The sequence below is a fragment of the Rhipicephalus microplus genome, chromosome 6, assembly GCF_043290135.1.
Source record: "Rhipicephalus microplus isolate Deutch F79 chromosome 6, USDA_Rmic, whole genome shotgun sequence".
NCBI classification, from domain to species: Eukaryota; Metazoa; Arthropoda; class Arachnida; order Ixodida; family Ixodidae; genus Rhipicephalus; species Rhipicephalus microplus.
The window spans coordinates 55222842-55243821 of NC_134705.1; the positions used below are offsets into that span (position 1 = coordinate 55222842).

Genomic DNA, 20980 nt, shown 5'->3' on the forward strand with positions numbered 1-20980 from the left:
CTTGCATTTTGAAGCATTGGTAGAGCTTACGAGAGGTGTTAGAAACGCTGCTCTTAGAGCTTTCGCTGTGACTGTGGTAGAAATTTCGCGCTAGCCTGATGTTTTTGAATTTTACGTCGTTTCATTCAGTGACAATTTTCAAATCTCCACCAGGTGGTTTCAAAAGAGGAACCTATATAAGTGTTCAGTACTGCACATATACCATATTTATGTGGTACATAAGCATGAAGTGATGTTTAACCCAGCGATATACACTGCATCACATTAAACGTGAAGATCTGCAAAGACTCGAAGAAACTGTTTAATGTCACCAAATAATCAGCGAAATGTATCTGCAATCAAGTTATTGAGGGAGTCAGCGAACCGTCATGAGATTTCGGTGATGGTGCTTATTCCAGTAAAGGTGGGTGGCCAGAGCGATACGGTTTCTACCCGCTACAGTACAAAGAGCTTCGAAAGAGTTGACTGTCTTCATGTAATTGGCAACATTGTAATAGTGGCGTAGGTTCTTCCTTTAGATCGGACATAAATTTGCCAGTTCAGTGTGAAAGTGAAGCTTTGTAAAATTTGATCTCAGAAAGCTACCTGGAGATTTCACTGATAATTATTGATTCATTTTCAATTTCTGACTTCTTGAGGCCCAATCAAAAATGAGCTTCAGTGGCTGTAAGGCACGCAGGCCATCATAAATCATTCACAAAAAGAGGCCATCGGAAAGAGAAAGAAGTGTGAAATGTACATGCATATAACAATAAAGCCTTATTAATAATATCGTTATATACACGCAAAGCTCTTGTTTAGTTAAACATGTCCATAAAACACTTCATTCGAGACAATTACGTCTACATAAGAAAAAAATGGCAATGAAAAACACAGTGACACGACGTTCTAGTAGCCACACCTCGTGATTTTTCAAATAGTTAAAAGGCTTGAGAGTCCACATAGGCTAAACAGAAAACACACAGCAATTAACAACGTATGTCAACGCTTACCTTTTGTCAGTGCAACCCAGAAATCGTGCTTATAGCTGAAACACTGCCGATATTATTTAGAATTGTGGGCACCAGTAGTGATGTGTGTTGCCACTCACAAACCCTTAGAAACCTTGGAATCCTAGCATACGTACAAAGGTCCGAGAATTTTGCCATCATTGTAGTCTATTGCGTTTTTTTCCTGAAACAGTTGGAACTAGGAAATTTACCAGGCTCTCAATATAAAGTGCTTCCCATCACTCGTAAAAAAAAAAAAAACTTGTGTCCGCAAGTGTCTCACTTTATGCTGAGACATCACACTATACGTCAGCGTTCCGCCACACCATAGTTTTTGTGGAATATTGCAAAGAGTTCACACATTTCAGAGTGCTCGGTGGAAGTTGGTTTGCAGATTTCACCCGCTATGTCAGGTACGATGGTTTACCATTTCATGTAATACTATGGTCAAACCATCAGGTGGGGATACCTCGGAGATTCACCTATACAATCGGTGCCGCAGCATAAGTGCTTGGGCGTAATTATTGAATATAGGCTTTCTGTGGGCTCTGCCGTTACTAGAGGTAGGTGCAAATCACTGTCACGGCTAAAGTTCGTGGCCGCCTTTACTACTAAGGAGAGTGAGACTTCCTAGACAACAGCGCTGCACGCTTACGAATTATGCGTACGTTGTTGTGTAGTGCATGTCTTGCAAATATTGAAAGTAGCTCGTGCTTTAATGTATCATATTGTACAAGATCATTGTGTTCACCTCCGACTTAAACTTTTAATGAAACCCACCAATTGCCCACAAATGTCACTGCCAACATAGATGAATCAAAATTAACACTAATATCATTTATTTCAAGTCGTATAACAGATTATAGGCAACGTAAAAATATAAAGATGGAGGTCCCGTAGTCACACGCGAAAATGGGATCTCCTTTGGATGATAGTAGAGTTAATATTAAATACAAAACGGAAATATGGAGACCTAATCACAAAGGCTAGTACAATACAAGCAAAAATAAGGAAATCAATGAATAATACTAACAAAAATCATTGAAAAAAAAGAAATATGTCAAGATTAAGAAGGGTAGGGCGCGCAATATATTCGAAAGATAAAACCGAAATGCAGTACAATAGTCATTTAAACGTAAACAATAAACCAAACACAGTAGGCACAAAATATAGATCGTAGAAATAAGATACAGAGTTGTGATATAATATAAATAAACAATAATATCGGGGAAAATAATGAAGCAGTCCAAAACCGGAGTTAGTTGAATAGTTGAATCTAAAAAGAAAGTTTTGGAGTTCAGAAAGAAATCTATGGGCATTTGCTAGTTTTAAAGTAGTTAGTAGCGTATTCCAGAAAGCGAGTGCTGAGAATTGTAATGACTATTTGCCGTATATGGTGCGGACGATGGGTAGGACGAAGGTAAGTTTGCCAGAGCATCTAGTATTATTATTGTTAAAAAAGAATGTCTTCAGTACTATGGATGCACGAATGTTATTGTGTAGTGCACTACGAACGAAAATGGCGAGATTTTATCTCATAAGATTCGACACTTGGATTATTATGAGAATGCAACAAATCACTGGCGTTAACAAAATGAGAAAAAAAATGTTATTAGACAGGTGGCTTGGTTTTCAGTGGCTTGTAGGGACGTAATTAGGGTGGCTAATGTTCGTGCTTCCCTATGATTCAATGTTGTAGTTAAGATGATAATGACCGAAAGCCTAATAAAGTGCTATAAGAGAAGAGAAGGAAAAATGCGACCAAGCTTTAATGAGGTCAGGTATATTGTAGGCCATCTTTTTTATTGTGAGAAACGAGTAAATGATGTTCAAGGGGGCAACAAGTGCGACACCTAGAATGTACAATAGTTAGCTGGAGGGATAGTAAGATTGTTGATGGAAATGTTTTGAGTACAAAACATAATAGGTGCTTACCGTCATAACGCAGGCATGTTTCGGAGACACATATATTTGAAAGAGCGTTGTTAGGTGAAAAAAAGAAGGTTGTGAAAGTCGTCAAAATGCATGCCAATGCTTCTATAGCGGTAAAGTGAATGATTGAATTAAAGTCGCGCACTGTGAACCGATTCAGCGCAGATGCTCGGAAGTAATAAGTCATTGTAGATGTAGACAAATTGATGTCTCTTGGTAGAAGCGGAAAGGTTAGACTCCTCAAAATTGCGCCAAACATCGCTCTAGTTTGTTTCTCTGGCCTTCATTTCACAGTTATCAGTCCAGAGGCGCTTTTAGTTGTTAGAATTTTCTAATGCCAGCACCTTGGAAAACATTGCTTTATCCTGTGGTGTCAAATGATCATTGGCCAAAGAAGGAGAGTTGCCCTCAGATATATCATTTTTATTCAGGCCGAGCTTTACTTTTCGTGCCTTGGTGATAAAAACAAAGTCTCGCAATTAAGTTGTTCTCTTTCTCTTTCGTATAAACTCGATCAACAACGTCAGGATCAGAGAAGGTGACTGGACATCCAATTTTCTTTGCAACTGTTTCTGATGCAGCGGCGCAGTTTTCACCCTGAGTGCAGGGGACACCTCTTAACCCGCCGTAGTTTATGAGTAAGTACCGTTCCAGCTCTGAAACCTTTCGTGCCAGTGAACAGTTTCCAAATTTAAGGTCTTTGTTTTCGGCTACAAGCACAGCCTTTTCACTATTCAGTTTGTCAACTAAGTTATTGAAAAATTTATAACAGGACTCGAGGCTATACTTTTGTTTATTTAGACCAGGCACGTCAACTCCAAAGGCCTTCTTTACCATAATAATCTTGTCAACAATGCGACTGGTCATGCGATCAGATTCACTGACCAGCCTTGACTCCACTTCATCGATCCTCTTAGCAAAATCTGCACAGGTGGGCACCTTATCAGTACAAAACTGCACAATGCACGGTGGATACGAAGAACGGATTTGGGTAACTAAAATTGGCTAAAAAAAGCAGCGACAGAACTAGGATAATAAAGAGAACGGCATTAGCCATCAAAACGAACCTGTAAAAGCAAGAAGAAAGCGTGAGACAGTGGGCAGGAAAACTGCCACTGCAGCCAAGGATGGTTGAAGGTAGGGGAAGGCTCTTTTTAGGCAGAGATGACGGGCAAGCCAGCACCATCTGGTGGTCTTCGATGGTGATCTTTCTGGCTGAACCAGATCGCTTTTCGAATGGCACGTGTCGCTAATCTAGAAGATGTTCCGTATACTATACATCAGTGAAAAGAGGCAAGTGTTATAATTAAGGTAAACAAAAGCTACAATATCTAGGTGGTACAGGCATACGCGGCTAAATCGAGCCATGAGGATCACTTGCTTGAACGCTTCTATGAAGACGTAGAGTCAGCCATCAGTTAAGTAAAGATACAGTATACTATTTTGATGGGCAACTTTAATGCCGAAGTAGCATTTGTGCTGTTGCGCTACAGGAATCGAAATGCATCTTTGATAATGTATTACATCACGGTAAATTATTTGCATGTCATGATTTACAGTTATGTTATTATATCACCTTGCACGATTTGTGATATTCATACATACTGTTACGGGGAAGATTTATTCACCGAGAGCTGGTCTTGCTAACGACTTAGAGAGCACACAGTCATGCAGGCCAACGGGAGAAGCTCGAGAGTCTAACCCACAACAACCACGCTGTCGCCTTCTTCATTTGGGTGCCAATTCAGCTGTGTCGGGGCGACAGTTCCATACACGTATCATCACCCCGGCCTGTAAGGAACCGTCTCGGTGCCTGTTAAATGAGCGAGTCGGCGTTGTAGGGCTTGAGACGAGAAAGGTGGACTACTTCCGTTCTGGGTGCAGCAGCCGATGAGTTTGTGGTAGCGGCAATCTCGTAGGTCACAGGTGTGACATGACGAATGTCTCGGTATGGCCCAGCGTATCGCGATAGTAGTTTCTCGCAGAGGCCAACACGTCGAGATGGGAGCCACAGGAGAACAAGAGATCCCGCAGAAAAAACGGCATCTCTATGTCGATGGTCATAAAGGGGCTTCTGTGCTGTCTGCGACGACGATAACCGAGCGCACGCTACCGTGCGTGCCGTGAGGGCCCGGGTGATCGCATCCTGAGCGTACGAAGTGAATTGTGGGTGGTCTGATGAAAGCAGTGTGTCGAAGAGCAGTAAGGGATGACGTCTGAAGTGTAGATAAAAGGAGGAGTAGCCCGCTGTTTCATGATGAACGAGTTATAGGCGAAGATTACGAACGGAAGAGCTATGTCCCAATCATTGTGGTCGGTAGATACGTACATGGCAAGCATGTCTGTCAATATGCGGTTTGGGTGCTCCGTAAGGCCGTTAGTCTGAGGGTGGTAAGATGTGGTGAAGTTGTGACGGGTAGCACAAGATCGGAGTAGATCATCAACCACTCGAGAACGAAAGTAGCGACCACGGTCTGTGATCAGGTGAGACGGAGCGCCATGCTGGATAATAATGTCGTACAGCAGGAAGTCGGCAACGTCGGTTGAGCAGCTGGTTGGTAGCGCTCGAGTGATTGCATACCGAGTGGCATAGTCTGTGGTTACTGCAATTCATTTATTTCCAGTTGTAGAAGTAGGAAAGGGACCTATCAAGTCCGACCCCACTCGATAAAATGGCTCGGCTGGAAGTTCGATAGGTTGAAGAAGACTGGCAGGGGGAGTCGTAGGCTTCTTTCGGCGCTGGCAGGGGTCACATGATGCGACGTAACGGCGAACAGTGCGGTAGAAGCCCTTCCAGAATACTCGTCGTCGAAAGCGGTCGTAAGTTCTTTAGACTCCTAGATGTCCAGAAGTTGGAGCGTCGTGGAATTGTCGCAGAACATCCTTTCGCAGGTGATGCGGTACGACAATTAAAAGTTCCGCGCCGTCGGGGTGTAGAGAGAGAGAGAGAATGTGCCAAGTTGTTTCATCATTGCCACAATGGTCACATGCAGCAGTGTCAGCCATTCCTATGCGGAACGCGTACGCATTGGTAAATGCGACGCCCAACCATAATCTGCACAGCATTGTAGCGTCTCGTCGGTGTAATAACGGAGGAATTCGAAGACTGAGGGTTGGGTCTAAAGTACCTAACCGTGCATGGATGAAATGTGACTCGTTCCACCGTGACGTGGTGCGCTTGCGAGCAAGCATGCGGAGTTTCCGTGCAGCGTCAGTTCTGGAAAGCGGAATTGATATTTCATCGCTTTCAGAATGGGCAGAACGGGCACCTCGATCGGGCCGTTCATTGCCAATTATTCCACAGTGACTCGGAAGCCATTGACAGGCTATTTCATGTCCTTCCTCAATAAATTGGTGAGTCTTTTCTGCAATCTCAAATACGAGCTATTTGTACGGGCCGTGGCATAAAGGTGATGAAAGGGATTGCAGTGCCGCCATTTAGTCACTGAAAATTGTTCATTTTTGTGGCTGTTGATTGCTGATAAATTCCAATGCAGCACAAAGAGCTGTGAGCTCTGCTCCCGTTGATTTAGTGAGGTGGGAGGTCTTGAATTTTCTTGTCGTGTCTTTTATCGGTATAACAAGTGATGCCGTTGAACTCTTTTGTAAAACAGAGCCGTCGGTGTATACGTGTATACAGCCTTGATACGTCTCGTATAACAAGAGCAGAGCAGGCTGTCTAAGAGCAGGTGACGACATATCTGCTTTTTTCTTGATGCCAGGTATAGTTAGCCTGATATTAGCCGGAGTCAGGCGCCAGGGAGGAGTCGAAGGCCTGGCGGCGGGTGTGAAGCATGTTGGTAAAGAATCGCGGTATGTGGTGACTGTTTGGAAAAATGACGAACATGGTCTGTCTGCTGGTAAAAAGGCTAGGTGGTGGCAGGGTGTCTAGCAATATGCCTTATATGTGTCCTGAGTGCCTCAACGTCGATATGTGTCGTGATGAGGTGGTCACCGGCGATAGCTATAGTAGCCATTGTTGACGCACTACGAGGCAAGCCGAGGCAAATCCGGAGTGCCTGGGTCTGAACACTGTGTAGCGTTCGAAGGCTCGTTTTGCTTGCATTGGTCGGGGTGTAAGTTGCGGCTGTACAAAACGTTGTCTTGAAGTAGGTATCTGCTAAGAGAAGGGTCAGCATGACGCGATTGAAGGTGGTCAATAATGGTGAGCAGCGATGGATCTCGGCGCTGTTCGTCGGCCACGTTCAGAAAGTCAGTGATGGCTAAAACGCAGGCATCGGATTCCAAATCAGTGGAGCTAGGTGGATCAACGGGGTGCCGGGATAACCAGTCAGCATCGCTGTGCAGCTTTCCAGATTTGTAAACAACCGAGAACGTGTACTCTTGTAATCGAAGTGGCCGTCGGCCTCCACGTCCTTCTCCTCCACCTCCACCATTGCCAGGAGTTGGGGACATACTTCCTCCGCCGCCGCTTCCTCTCGGTTCTGGCATCCCACCACCTCCCCCGTTGCCTGGCATGGGTGGGCCCCCACCGCCCCTCCCTTACAAGGGATGGGGCCACCCCCGCCTCCACCAATGCTTGGGATGGGGAGACCCCCACCCCCTCCACCGCCACCGGGCCTGAGCGCCATGCTGGGCCAGATGCCCAATGGGGCACTTCCCATGTCGCCGATCAAGCCTGAATCTCTTCCGCATGGCATGAAGCCCAAGAAGAAGTACACCGTCGGTACCACTCTTAAAAAGGCCAACGGGAGAAGCTTGAGAGTCCAACCCACAACAACCACGTTGTCGTTTTCTTCATTTGGGTGCCAATTCAGCTGTTTCGCGGCGACAGTTCCATATAGGTATCATCATTTACCCTCTGTCACGCGTCAATAGCTAGTTTAACAATTTTTTTCTCAGCTGTGGGCACACACTGTGCAGAAGGCTGCGGCTGTGAGTGCTGGCGTCTGCATTGCCTGTCATGTATTGATTTCGTCAGAGCAGCTTTAGTTGGAATTTTAGAGGTGTGAAGGTAAAGCTATTTGCGTGTCCTATTTTGCGCGCATGTTTTTATAGCAAGTTGCATTGCACGTACTTGTCATACGTGTGCATCTTCATGTTCTGTCACGTGTGACTATTATTTTTACAATCCTATTTTACAGCCGTTTGCACACAACAAGCAAAAGGAAGTATGCGCTCGCGTCTGCAATGCTTCTTATCTATCGCTTCCATTGGAGGAGCTTCACAAGTACGGTAAAAATGTGACAACGAGGCTGGACTTGTACATTTCACCACTAACTCAGTTAAATAAGAAAAAAAAGCTCTTGTGTATATAGAAGAATTACTGATTTACAATATCTCACTTTTGTGTTGTGTTGTTGCAGCGATGGCAAAAGCAGTCACCCACAGATGGCAAATTGTTTTTCGCGTGTTCTTTCCACGCTATTTGTTGCTCATTGCGCAGAAAAACCGTTGAAAAAAGTATTAAGCCTGGCGGAAAGTAAATAAAAAAAAACATTAGTTGAGTAGAGTGACTTGTTAGGCGAGTTGGTTAATTCTCAACGTAGTTTTTGGCACCTTTCCTTCTTTCATGTTTTTTCGCGCCATAAGCTGCATTAACAATAGTTGAACTGCGGATAAAAATTTCATCTGATTGGTGTATTTGAGTGAACCCACCGTTCATCCAACGAGGTCCAACAGTGAAGACTGATGGCTGCCCGGTAAGGTGTAAATTTGCGGACGAATGGTTGCCTGATGGTGTAAATGTGAGGACTAAGCGTTAATTTTTTGAGTTGATTAGTAGGATTAACAGGTACTCGCTAAGGTGTAAATGTAAGGAGTAAATGTTAGTGTCTTGAGCTGGCCTGAGGGGACTAACTGTAAGACCCAGTGCTGTTAGTCGTTGAAAGAATTAATGATTGTCTAAGACCCATTAGTTGCCAAAAAGACAAAGCACACACTCTTTCAACACCCTTTTGTCTTAGAGTGTATTCTAACCATGGAGCGCGCCGCTCATGAAACAAAGTGCATGGACATGCACCTCACCAAGACTAATAGGTGGCTCATAAATTTCAATATGGATACTAGAGTATGCTTCTTATAAATGCTTACACCGATAGCTTATCTAGATTGCCTAGTGGTCACTAGGTTATCCAGGTTTACTAGCCGACAGAAGGCCCAGTGACCTGAATAGCCGCGTGGTCTCATCAAATGAAAAAATTGACTGGTCTGCATGGTGTCAAAACTAATCAGACAGAAAATTGCCAGCTGACGGTGGTGTTCGCGTATGAAGACATCGCGGTTTCGTAAATCACTTAATGACGTCACTTAATGACGTCATTCTATGACGCCAATGTTAATCGACCATAAGCTGATCCTGGAGGCAGTGCCTGCAAAAATTGAGGCACCGCAATACCACGTTGATAGTAGAAATCTCTCGGGGGGAGGGGGTGCGGAAGGTACAGCATGCGGTAATTAGAAGAAAAGGTGATAAAGTCAAGAAAGTAGAGCGGTTGAAACGCTTACAATCTGCAAGCGAGTTCCCTGGTGGTGGTTTCTGCGAACGGCAAGTCATATTTTTTCCATTTATTGTCTTCAGATTTGCTGGATAAATACTACACGTAATATCCCCTAAATTATCACATTTTGCTTTGAGCCTTTGCATGTTTGTTCAGAATATTGTATCTTTTAGCAAATAAAACGTGTTTTTAACATTGCCCTTCTTTTTTTGATGCTTTATATTGTTCTGAATGTCGTCTATATTGCACAAAAATCACTGCCAACGGAAAATCACATATAAAGAGAAACTACTCAAAGTGACGCACTGAATATGAGGGGTACTGAAAATATAGAGTGTTCCCAAACTCCGGAACACTTATAGGTACTTTCTTGTGCATTAAAAAGTAAGAACCACACGCAGTAGTTATATTTCTCTTGTTTTTTATTCTGTCTTTTGAGCTTGTAAACGTTAAATACAAGCAGCCTCGCGTTCGCTCCCCGCAAATATTGAGAAACAGTTGTGTTGACACTGTAACTGTTATTGTTGTTCTTCGAACCGGTATTTAGCAGCGGTTTGGTGCGGATATTGAAAATTTTAGGGCAATTCAGAAATTTTTCTTCTATAAAGTATAGAGAACTCTCAAAATGCGAAATTGTGCTTTCCCCTAAAATTATGAGGCGAATAATCGATGAAGTTTGCACATTTTACCATGTGATCAATTTCCGGTGCTTACTATTTTTGGTAGACAAATATCTATAATATGTACAAGTGCACCAAAAGTAAAATGCAGCATGCTTGCTGTAGTCAAACAATTCAAACATACATGCGCAGAAGATAGCAATGCCGCAACTGCAGATATCGCTGACATCAAAAGTGTTCAGTTTATGACTGGCTGTGGTTAGTGCACGCTGTTTTCACCACTGGTAGTCAGGGGATGCTTCAAATGCTTCATCCTTTTTTTTCTATGCATCGCTAAGATACCTTGAGAGATGCGCATGCTGCAACGCAGAGAATGCCACCATGTTCGCCACTGACGAGCGTTGACGTTAGTAGCGCCACTTCGAATGAGTATTTCTGAGCCAACGCTGTCTATGGAGGCCCCATTCCCAAGGAAATGGCGTGGTTATATCAAGCAAATGCACAGGCTCTCGATGATACTAGAAAATTTGGTGACTCGTTGATGACCATAGGTAGTGCACCTACTATTGAGAAAGCCTGATTTTCTTCAGCTGTTTATCGAATTGACTTGACGTTCTCGCTTTCTTCTAAGAACAATACCAGGATGCTCGCATAAGCGTTTTGTATGACGGCTCTAGATCTTGTTCAAGATCTCTCGCGGATTTTTAGGCTTCTGACAACGGAAGTTAAAGCATTTATTCCCTAAATCCTTGAAACAACAAAACGCTGACACCAGAGTGCTAGCCTTATTCAAACTTTTTGCCTACTTTTTCACTGTTATGTGTGCAGTGTAGACATTTTCGGGTATTTGAGGGTTGCAGTTGACGTTGCTTGAAGAGCGCACAATAACTAGCTGTCACCCACCGTGGTAACTTCAGCGCTCATGATGTCACACTCCTGAGGTCAAACGTGCAAGTTCTATTCGCTGTCTCAGTGCCCGAACTTCTATGGGGAAGAACTTCAAAGAACACTCATCGTTTTATGCTCAGGTGGAGGTTAAACACCGAGAACTAGGGAGGTTTATACCGAGTCTCTAGTTGCAATGTGCTTTGTAAGAAGATGGCGTGATTTACGAAATTAGCTCTTCAGCATATTTAAGTCATTGTAGCTGATTTTTAAGTTCCTATTTTTGATCTAAAACGTAAATTTATTGCCAGCATATTGTTCAGTGGTCATCAAGTATAATCTTGCTGGGTCTGTCCGTTGGCAATTCTCAACAACGGCGGCTGCCGATGATTTCAGACATACATGTTAGGCGCAGGGAAATTTTTAATAATTGCGAAGCATTTCTTAGTGAACTTCAGGGACTTTGAATGAGTCTGAATGTCTGCCTGCCTGCCTGCCTGCCTGTCTGCCTGCCTGTCTGCCTGCCTGCCTGCCTGCCTGCCTGTCTGTCTGTCTGTCTGTCTGTCTGTCTGTCTGTCTGTCTGTCTGTCTGTCTGTCTGTCTGTCTGTCTGTCTATCTATCTATCTATCTATCTATCTATCTATCTATCTATCTATCTATCTATCTATCTATCTATCTATCTATCTATCTATCTATCTATCTATCTATCTATCTATCTATCTATCTATCTATCTATCTATCTATCTATCTATCTATCTATCTATCTATCTATCTATCTATCTATCTATCTATCTATCTAGCTATCTATCTATCTATCTATCTATCTATCTATCTATCTATCTATCTATCTATCTCTCTATCTATCTAGCAGCCTATAGCACGCCTGGCTGTTTCGATGATCGAATTGATACAACATTTTTATTTATTTTTTATTTATTTATTTACAGTACCTTACAGAGCCCTCGAGGGGCATTGTGTAAGGGGGGCGCTACAAATAATAGGTTAGAAAAATACATATACGTAATATCTACACATACATAGGCAAATAATGAATATAATAGAAAATGCAGTTCTACTTATGAACATGTAAGCAAAATACATACTAGAAAAGTGAGTTACAGTATGTGAAGGTTAAATACAAAAATAACTAATACGACAGTAACTACCACCTAGCAATAGTGCAAAAACATCGGCAACAGTCCTAGAAACACTGATGATTACGAAGTTGCGATAGAGCAGTTTTTGGTGCATAAGTATTTTTTATGAGAATGATAGAACTTTGTGTGGTCTTGTTTTGACGCAAGATCATCTTGCAAATCACTTCACAAACGAATAGCTCGTGGAAGAGCCGACTGGTTGAAAGCGTTAGTATTGCCGTACATGCGTGATAAGCTAAAGGTGTTATGTAGTCTGCTCGAAGTTCGATGTGCTAGATTAAGGTGAACAGATGGCATCATGCTGGTGTGGATGCGTTTGTGAAATAGTGATAAAAGTGAAATGTCGCGGCGAATTTTCAGTGGCTCGAGTGCAAGGCTATGTTTAATCTGTGTTACGCTGGACGGGTAGCTGTGATTACGTGCTAGGAATCGACGAGCTCTGTTCTGTATACATTCTAACTTATCTATAAGGTATTGTTGATACGGTGACCAAATGGAGGATGCGAACTCCAGTTGAGGACAGATTAGAGCAAGATAAGCCAGTTTGCACACATCAGAGGGGGAGCACTGTATAGATTTCGGCACAGAAAACCTAATGACCTTGATGTGTTGGCACAGATAGAAGTGATATGTGTGGACCACGAAAGTGCAGAAGTCAAGTTTATGCCTAGGTATTTGTAATGATCAGTGCGTTCTACTATGCTTTTATCAATTTTGTATTGGCTATTGAAGTTATCACGTTTGCGACTAAAGGTGATTAGTTTGCATTTGGAAACATTAAGTGTCATCTGCCATGTTTTGCACCACTCAATTATATGCTCGAGGTCTTTTTGAAGAGTTAGATGATCGCTATTGTTTCAGATGGGACGATAGATAATGCTGTCATCGGCAAATATACGCATACATGAGGACAAGTTGTCAGGCAGGTCGTTATTGTAGATGAGGAAAAGTAAGAGACCAAGAACACTGCCCTGTGGTACACCAGAGGAAACGTAACAGAGTGATGAAGAGTGATTGTTGGCGATAGTGTTGGCGATGGCATAACATGACTGTATGGCAAGCATAACTGACCAGTCATAAAATTATGACATGTATGTCATGGATGTCATGATTTACATATCCTGACCTGGCTGCTAATATGATGGTTTCGTTGACAAGACATGTTGCAGAACTTGTATGGTATGACAGGAATGCATGGTGAACACAAGTGACGTACCCTAACGTGGAAATCATGACATGCATCTCATGTAACTCATGACCCAAGACTACATGCCATGTTCATGATGTGCTCGCGGGCTTTTTGCCAGCGTCACATAACCAAATTTGTAATTAGGGCACGTAAATGAATGACGAACATCTATGACTAGTGCAAACATAATAATCATGGCATGCGCATGTAAAAACATGACTACATCCCATGCTCATCATGCGCTCATGGCCGTTTCGCTAGCTTCACATATACTAAATTTGTAATTAGGGACATAAATAAATGAGGAACATATACCACTGGTGCCAACATAATAATCATGAGATGCGTGTCGTGCAAGAACATGCGTTGCTCATGATGCGCTCACGGCCGCTTCGCTAGATTCTTATATATCAAACTTGTATTCAAGGGACGTAAATGAATGACAAACATATATCACTGGTGCAAACATAATAATCAAGAGATTCGTGCTATCAAAAAACATGAGTACATGCCCCACTCATTATGCACTCATGGCTGTTTCGCTAGCTTCACAGGTACCAAACTTGGTATTACGGCACATGAATGAATGACGGAGGTATATGACAAGTGAAACATAATAATCATGAGATGCGTGTTGTGTAAGAACATGACTACGTGCCACGCTCATGGTGCACTTGCGGCTGTTTCGCTAGCATCACCTATACCAAATTTGGTGTTACGGGATGTAAATGGATGACGAAGATATATGACTGGTGCAAACATAGTTATCATTAGATGCGTGTCATGTAAAACATGACTACATGTCACACTCATGACGCACTCGTGGTCGTTTTGTGAGCTTCACATGTCTCAAATTTGGTATTACAGGAAGTGAATGAATAATGAATGACGAAGATATGTGATTGGTACAAACGGGATTATCATGAGATGTGCGTCATGTTACATCATGCGCTCTCCGCCGTTTTGCTAGCTCCACATATACCTAATTTGTTATCCCGTGACGCGAATAGATGACGAAGGTAACTAACACGTCCAAATATGATAAGCATGAAATAGAAGCCATGTACGGTACAATTTACGTCCGCCTCTTAACGTCGCACTGATTTTAAACTGACAGAGAAACCTTCCTAATTCGTGCTTCGCATATCTTCGAGTACAAATGTACACTGAATCAGCCACACGCACACACACACTCATACATATATATATATATATATATATATATATATATATATATATATATATATATATATATATATATATATATATATATATATATATATATATATATATATATATATATATATATATATATATACTTTTTCCAACGGTTCCTAACAGTAGACCGGTCTTCGTCAGGGTTCGTGACATTATTCACCAAGCTTGACGAAGACCGGTCCACCGGTCAAGACTGCAAGAACATTTAAGTTTTGGCTGTATATATATTATATATAGATAAATGTTGGGTGTTGGGGTGTGAAAAAGAATGCACTCACATATTACAGAATGACGCCTCCACCTCATGGGTCATCAGAGATGTTTTTGAATGGGTACGTTGTGGATGCTGATTGTAGCTAAATCTTGGTAGTGGCCTGCTGCAGAAGTATGAACGACCTCCCTGAACGAGATTTGTGTAGCTGTCAGTTTGCGAAGAATAACCTTGTACTTGAAGATTCCGTAGGTTGTTGCGCTGAACGAAGCAGCCAGTCATATCTGTCACAGTAAATATGGGCTCCTAATGCAGGAAGTTGGATGCGATTTTATTACTCTTTCAGGTTTAAGTTCTTTGAACGTCGAAATGCAGTCGTTTAAATTTTACTAGCAGCAATTTAATATGTCAACAGCATGTCCTGAAGCACAGCTGAAGCGATACGTAGTACGTTTGACGTCACTCTCTCTGAAAATAGAAACACAATGCTTTTTTGCGTGGAAATGAAATTGAAAAGCCGTAGTTCCATATCCAAAAAATAGCAATACAATCGAATGTTGTGGCGTCTTAAAGCAAAAGTTGCCCCAAGATAACGAATGATTTATTGTTTGTAGATGAAATGTGAAACTGCATTAGAGCCTTGTAATGGTCTCTTGACCAGGCATTCCACGAATGCAGCGTAAAGGGTGCACGCTGACCTCAACTCTCCGACACAGTAGGCTAAATTACTGACGTGCCTATTTTTCGAAATTATGCGAAGGTTCAAATGCCTACACACTGGTTCAAAAGAACGACACATCGATTGTCGTCACTCCTTGTGCGGGCTTTGTACACGCGAAGAAGTAGTTTATTTAGGCCCGGGGATGTATAAAGTGCACTTCACAGTCATTCTTAAACTTTAGAATTGTGCCTACTTAAAGCGAAAAGCGCCGGTAGCATGTACACCGACACGACCGGCATGATAGGCCTAAAGCGGGAGACACATGGTGCGATTAGGCATACGATGCGGTGCGTGACGCCACACGCCGCGTACGACGATTCACGAGATAACGGGCGAACATCCATCAGCGCTCTGGCTCCACCCGCCTACGGCCCGTATGCTTGCATGCTTGAAATACATCGTATCCTGTTTATTGAGCGCCAAATACAGCTCACGCAGCCATGCCTTCTTTTCTAATAACATCACAAACCAGTTTTGCGATTTTTCATGTGAACAAAACCATCGCAAGAATAGCAAGACCTTGAAATGGTCGATGATTGATATGTGGGGTTTAACGTCTCAAAACCACCATATGATTATGAGAGACGCCGTAGTGGAGAGCTCCGGAAATTTCGACCACCTGGGGTTCTTTAACGTGCACCCAAATCTGAGCACACGGGCCTACAACAATTCCGCCTTCATCGGAAGTGTAGCCGCCGCAGCTGGGATTCGATCCCTTGACCTGCAGTTCAGCAACCGAGTACTTTAGCCACTAGACCACCGCGGCGGGGCACCGACCTCCGTTCGGCGCGCAGCTCGAAATTCTCCACAGGTACTTTAGACGAACTCGGCGAACACGGCGAAAGCCCCCACGGTAGCACTCGCCTTGGAAGCAAATGAAGTTATGAGACAGCGATCTTACGTTCTAATGGACTCTGAAATAGCCAGTTGCAATTTCACTAATAGCCGTGTACTCGCGTGCGTTGCCCACTTCTTGGGTGCAATGCTAGATTGGGAACAATGCATCTTACGGTGACCGGGACTTATACGATAAGCGGGTAAAAACAGAGTATGCAGTATAGCTCGAGCTATTGCTCAGCGTGCGACTGTCCCTCGTTCAGACTCCTGTCTGCTACTTCAGGCTGCCCACACTCCTCGAGATATCTTAAAACTCCACCATCGACAACGACGGTGATACACACATCCCCACTCTCAGCTAAACGTAAAAAAAGCACACGAGTGCAACCGCTTGCACATAAATACATATCCGCACGTACGTTTAAACAAGCCATCTGCCCTAATGTATACGATGGTTCTTGCCTGGGGTGTAGAGTACAGCCAACACCTGGCCACATCGCATGGATTGTGAGTTAAGGCCGTCGAAAGTTTAGACGCCTCAGATCTCAGCAAAAAATTCAAGACAGACCATGGCACTCTTAGAGACCTTGCTGGCCGAAGAGAAAAAGAAGGCCGAGGTGGCGCGCTTGAAAACTGCCGAATAATATTATGACAATATACTGCATTGCTGGCAAAACAGGTTACGCTGCCTAGTCGCCACTTTCCAGTACCGTGGCGTCACCAAACTTTGTGTTCTTGGCGTTCTGTCGAAGTTATGACATTCTCAATACTTCCTATAAAGCACGTGTTCTGTTCAGAACGTCTCTGCCTGGGCACTGAAACGTTGGTCAGTTAGTCGACGGTAGTATTTGTCTCGACATAACAATTAGAATCTGGAGCACTGGGTTGAACGTGAAAAGAAGCAAAGCTCAGGGATAGCACTAGAAACGACGTTCACAATACATATCTCTCCCTGAGGAACTCTCACGTCGGAGCGTTACCACCAATAAAGTGTTTATAAAAAGCAAATATTCGTTATAAAAGTCAACGTGTTTCAATTGAAAGCGTACTGTTTGCTTCTTACATGGCACCAGTCAATCATCCCACTCGCATGTGCTACCTTTTAATGAAGGTTAAGACAATGATAGGTTATTGTTAGTATATCATTACTTGATATCTAGAAAGAGTCTTTATTCGAAAATGTTGTGCGGAATTTTTCGGCGTGTCATAGCACTTTTGACCATTGCAGTCATCGCTGTGCCTCGACTGTCATTTTCTCGGTAAGATGTTATCTTTTACCAAGCAGCAGCGCGCAAAACCTGATGCCAACTTTTATGTCAAACAATTGTATAATAGTGACATAACAAGTTAATTACCTCTTCGTCATTATATAAATAGAACAACATAAAACCACACCTTCATGCGTACCTGCCATTGAAGTTAATCAAATAATGCAAGTGATGTGAAAGGCAAGAGATGCATAGACAGGCGGCAAAACAATTCACTCAGCCAAGAAAGCAGCACATTATGTCAGGATGCTTGAGGCCTCCACGACATTGCGCTCACGAACATGAAATATATTATAGAGTTTCATATATAACAGATATCAAACTAAGATACCGTATAAAATTTGTAGTGCACCATGCCAATCATGAATGTTGTTACAAAAATTGCGCAAAAATATTCCACAATTTCTTTTCAAAATAGACAAAGATGTGCGCTGATCATCAACTGATCTCTAGATTATTCTAAACTAAAAAGGAGATAGTATTGCTAAACACAGCTTTGACTCACCAAGCCCACTAGTTGCCGTTGCTGCAAAAGTACCCAGGCGTACTCACAATACCGAACATATATAGCACCTGATAGCACTATGTCAGGTTTCCTCAATGACATCTGGTATGAACAATAAACTAACCTAAGTAAACATAGGACGTGACAGCTGGCAGTCAGCCTTATTTGGAACAGCCAGCAATTGATACCCTAATAGTCCCAACTGGCGTAAACTAGGATACTTTAGCATTTAATTCCTTTGAACTACACATTTTTATACACTGATAAACAGAAGCTTTCCTGTTGTAGATTCGTATACACTGCAAGAACCCTATACGGGAGTAGGATTTTGGGATATATTCACGCAGCGCTAATTGTCGTTAGTGACAGCGATGGCCTGCTGTAACTGAATAAGGGAAGGTCACAAAAAACACATCTGACGTGAAACTTGCTATAAAGAACGACTGCAGGTTAAATATAATCATTTAGTGCCATTTGAATTTGAGTCTCGCGGAGCTGACAGCGTTGCTTTCCAGTGTGTTTAATATGTTAAAATTGGAAGACACAAGTTTCTGCTGAGTGTGGTCGAATGGTCCCGGGAAGCTACAGGTATTATGATGTGGTACTGTAATTTAAGCATTATGTTTGAGTATGTCTTTGCTTAATAGAACACGGAGCTTTCTTTGATAACGAGCTTCCTTTCAAGAGGCTATATTTTTCTTTTCGCCATTTTCCATTTAAATAATGGCAGGACGCCATTGCTGCTGTCGATGGATGGTGTCACGTTTGCCCCGAATCGTGGGAATGAGTGCGCGCAATTGTTAGTGTTCTGCGGTACAGAAGACATGTGTGAACTGTTATGCAGTTTGAGTGGTTGTGTTCTAACTGGCGCATTTGAGTAAATAAAAGACACAACCGATCTATAATTCATTCAAATCGTTCATATCAGGTTACCTCTTAAGAAAGTCCTGCCGTTCACGACCTGTCATATTGTACACGACCTGTCATACGTTCACGACCTGTCATACTGTATGCAAACTACAGAACTGGCATAGCACCACCTGACATTCAGCCAACTATTCTAATTACTCAACGTGTATATAAGTTACAATTGATGTCGGGTGAATTATGATGCCATGTGTGCTGAAGTACTTGGGCTGAAATACCACTATTTCTCATGATAATATGCATGATTCAAATAAAGAAGATATGCGCTTGTTACCCTACGAGTAATACCAATCTATTCTAGAACAGCCAGGACGTTCTTTCGTAACCAGTATTTCATTCATATCTACGTGTTTTGATGCAGCTATAACATTCTATCATTTATTTACCGAACAACAGAGGCTTCACAACGCAAGTATCATGTCGTTTGGTTCGCTCTTGTCGCGAGCAAACGGCGTGCATGACATCGACACTGATGTTACCTGTCACAAATGTTTGTCATGCACTCACGTTTTTTCGTGTGAATTTTAGACTACAGCCAAAAGCTTTAAAGTCTGAGAGGTTGGTTGGGCTTAGTTTCAAAAGTGAATGTCACAAACGTGATGCGACCCCGGTTCCCACCGCTTTGTCGATCGGAAGCCCAGCTTCGTTTCTCGAAAAACACCTCAGTTATGCCGCCGGAACAGGACCATCTGTGTGAATAACGGTGGCCGTTTATGACTATTTTAAAACGCCAACTGTAAATACAGTACCGGAAGTGCTCGCTATGCCACAGATGTTTCTATTGCGCTTCATCAAAGTAGAGACAGCGTGGTCCTACGCTGCTGCTTACATTCTCGCTGATGATTTAATGTGTCCGGGTAAGCCGTTAAACTTATAATTTTTGTTCAGTGCACGTGCCTTTGCGTCTGAGGCAACCCATAGGTCTGAAATAAACAACGAGCTCACTTCCAATCAAGTATGAAATATTTTTTTGCCTCAGTGACTTACTCTCGCTCACGTTCTCCAGAACTGTTTCTTAAGTGGACTCACTGAGACTCATATGCACTAAAAGTTTTCTCAGCTGGACTTACTCGGATGAACTTACCTAAGCATTATTCATTTGAACTCTTAGCGCCTAAGCATCACTCATCTTAGCATTACTCATTTGAAACTTACACTGACAGCTAGGTAATTTGAAGTTAAACATCCCTGCCTGAAATCCAACCACCAGCGATTATGCTGAGAAAAAATGAGCTGGGAGGTAAAAAAGTGAGAGTGACTTTAGTGAAGGGTTTTTGTTCGAAAAATTGTGTGGTCTCTTGACCACCCTTCAAATGTGCTGGTGAAAAAGAAAAATTAGGCGAAAATTAATTATGCGTATGCAACCTTGAATCTGGGTATAGTGACACATTAGGTTTTGAAGCATTATGTGGTCATTGTTCTTCCAGGTCACGTTATACCTACAACCAGATAATACCAGGCTTAGCAAAGAAGCAATAAAGCATGCGAATTCAGGCACTTTTTGTAAAACACTGCTGCAACCTTAAAGCCCCAAATCTTTTTCTGCTTATTACCTAGTTCACGCATAATTTGCTAAAATATTTTAAACGTGAATCAACCAACATTTATTGAAAAACAACCTTGGAAAATCAACAAAAACTTAGCTTTTCTGGAGATTCAAGGTTCAAGGAGATCAAGGTTGTTGCGCTAAATATACATAAGATAGTTAATTAGGATATGAGATGCATTTTCTTTGATGCAGATGGTTTTATTGCTCTAATGTTTGTTGAAAAAGTTATTTTTGATGTGCACGACCAACGTCAACGGTGCGCTTGTGGCGTGACGATTTTTGAGCACCACAAGAACAGCGATACACTTCGAAAATTGCTTCAGAGTTGTGTTCAGACCCTATTTTTTTACATAAGAAACGCTGTTGCGAGTCGACAGCCATCACAAAGGTCCTTTCAGATGCCCATTTTAATTGAACCTTGTTCCAGGAGGTCGAATCTGTAAAGTGTGCAGGCGAATGTTATATACTACTCACAGGAGTGTGCACCCTGAACAAGAGCTCACTGCGCTG

At 42.5% G+C, this 20980-nt stretch overlaps 1 protein-coding gene across 1 annotated transcript in view; it reads right to left on the minus strand.

Annotated features, from left to right (window-relative positions):
• The window catches only part of LOC119167648 (cytochrome P450 2C28), a 123744-nt gene extending 105699 nt beyond the window's left edge, over positions 1-18045 (minus strand). Inside the window, exon 1 of the mRNA XM_075865977.1 lies at positions 17995-18045. The gene's annotated coding sequence lies outside the window, so the exon portion shown is untranslated. The remainder of the gene's footprint in view (positions 1-17994) is intronic.
• Positions 18046-20980: the final 2935 nt, after the last annotated feature.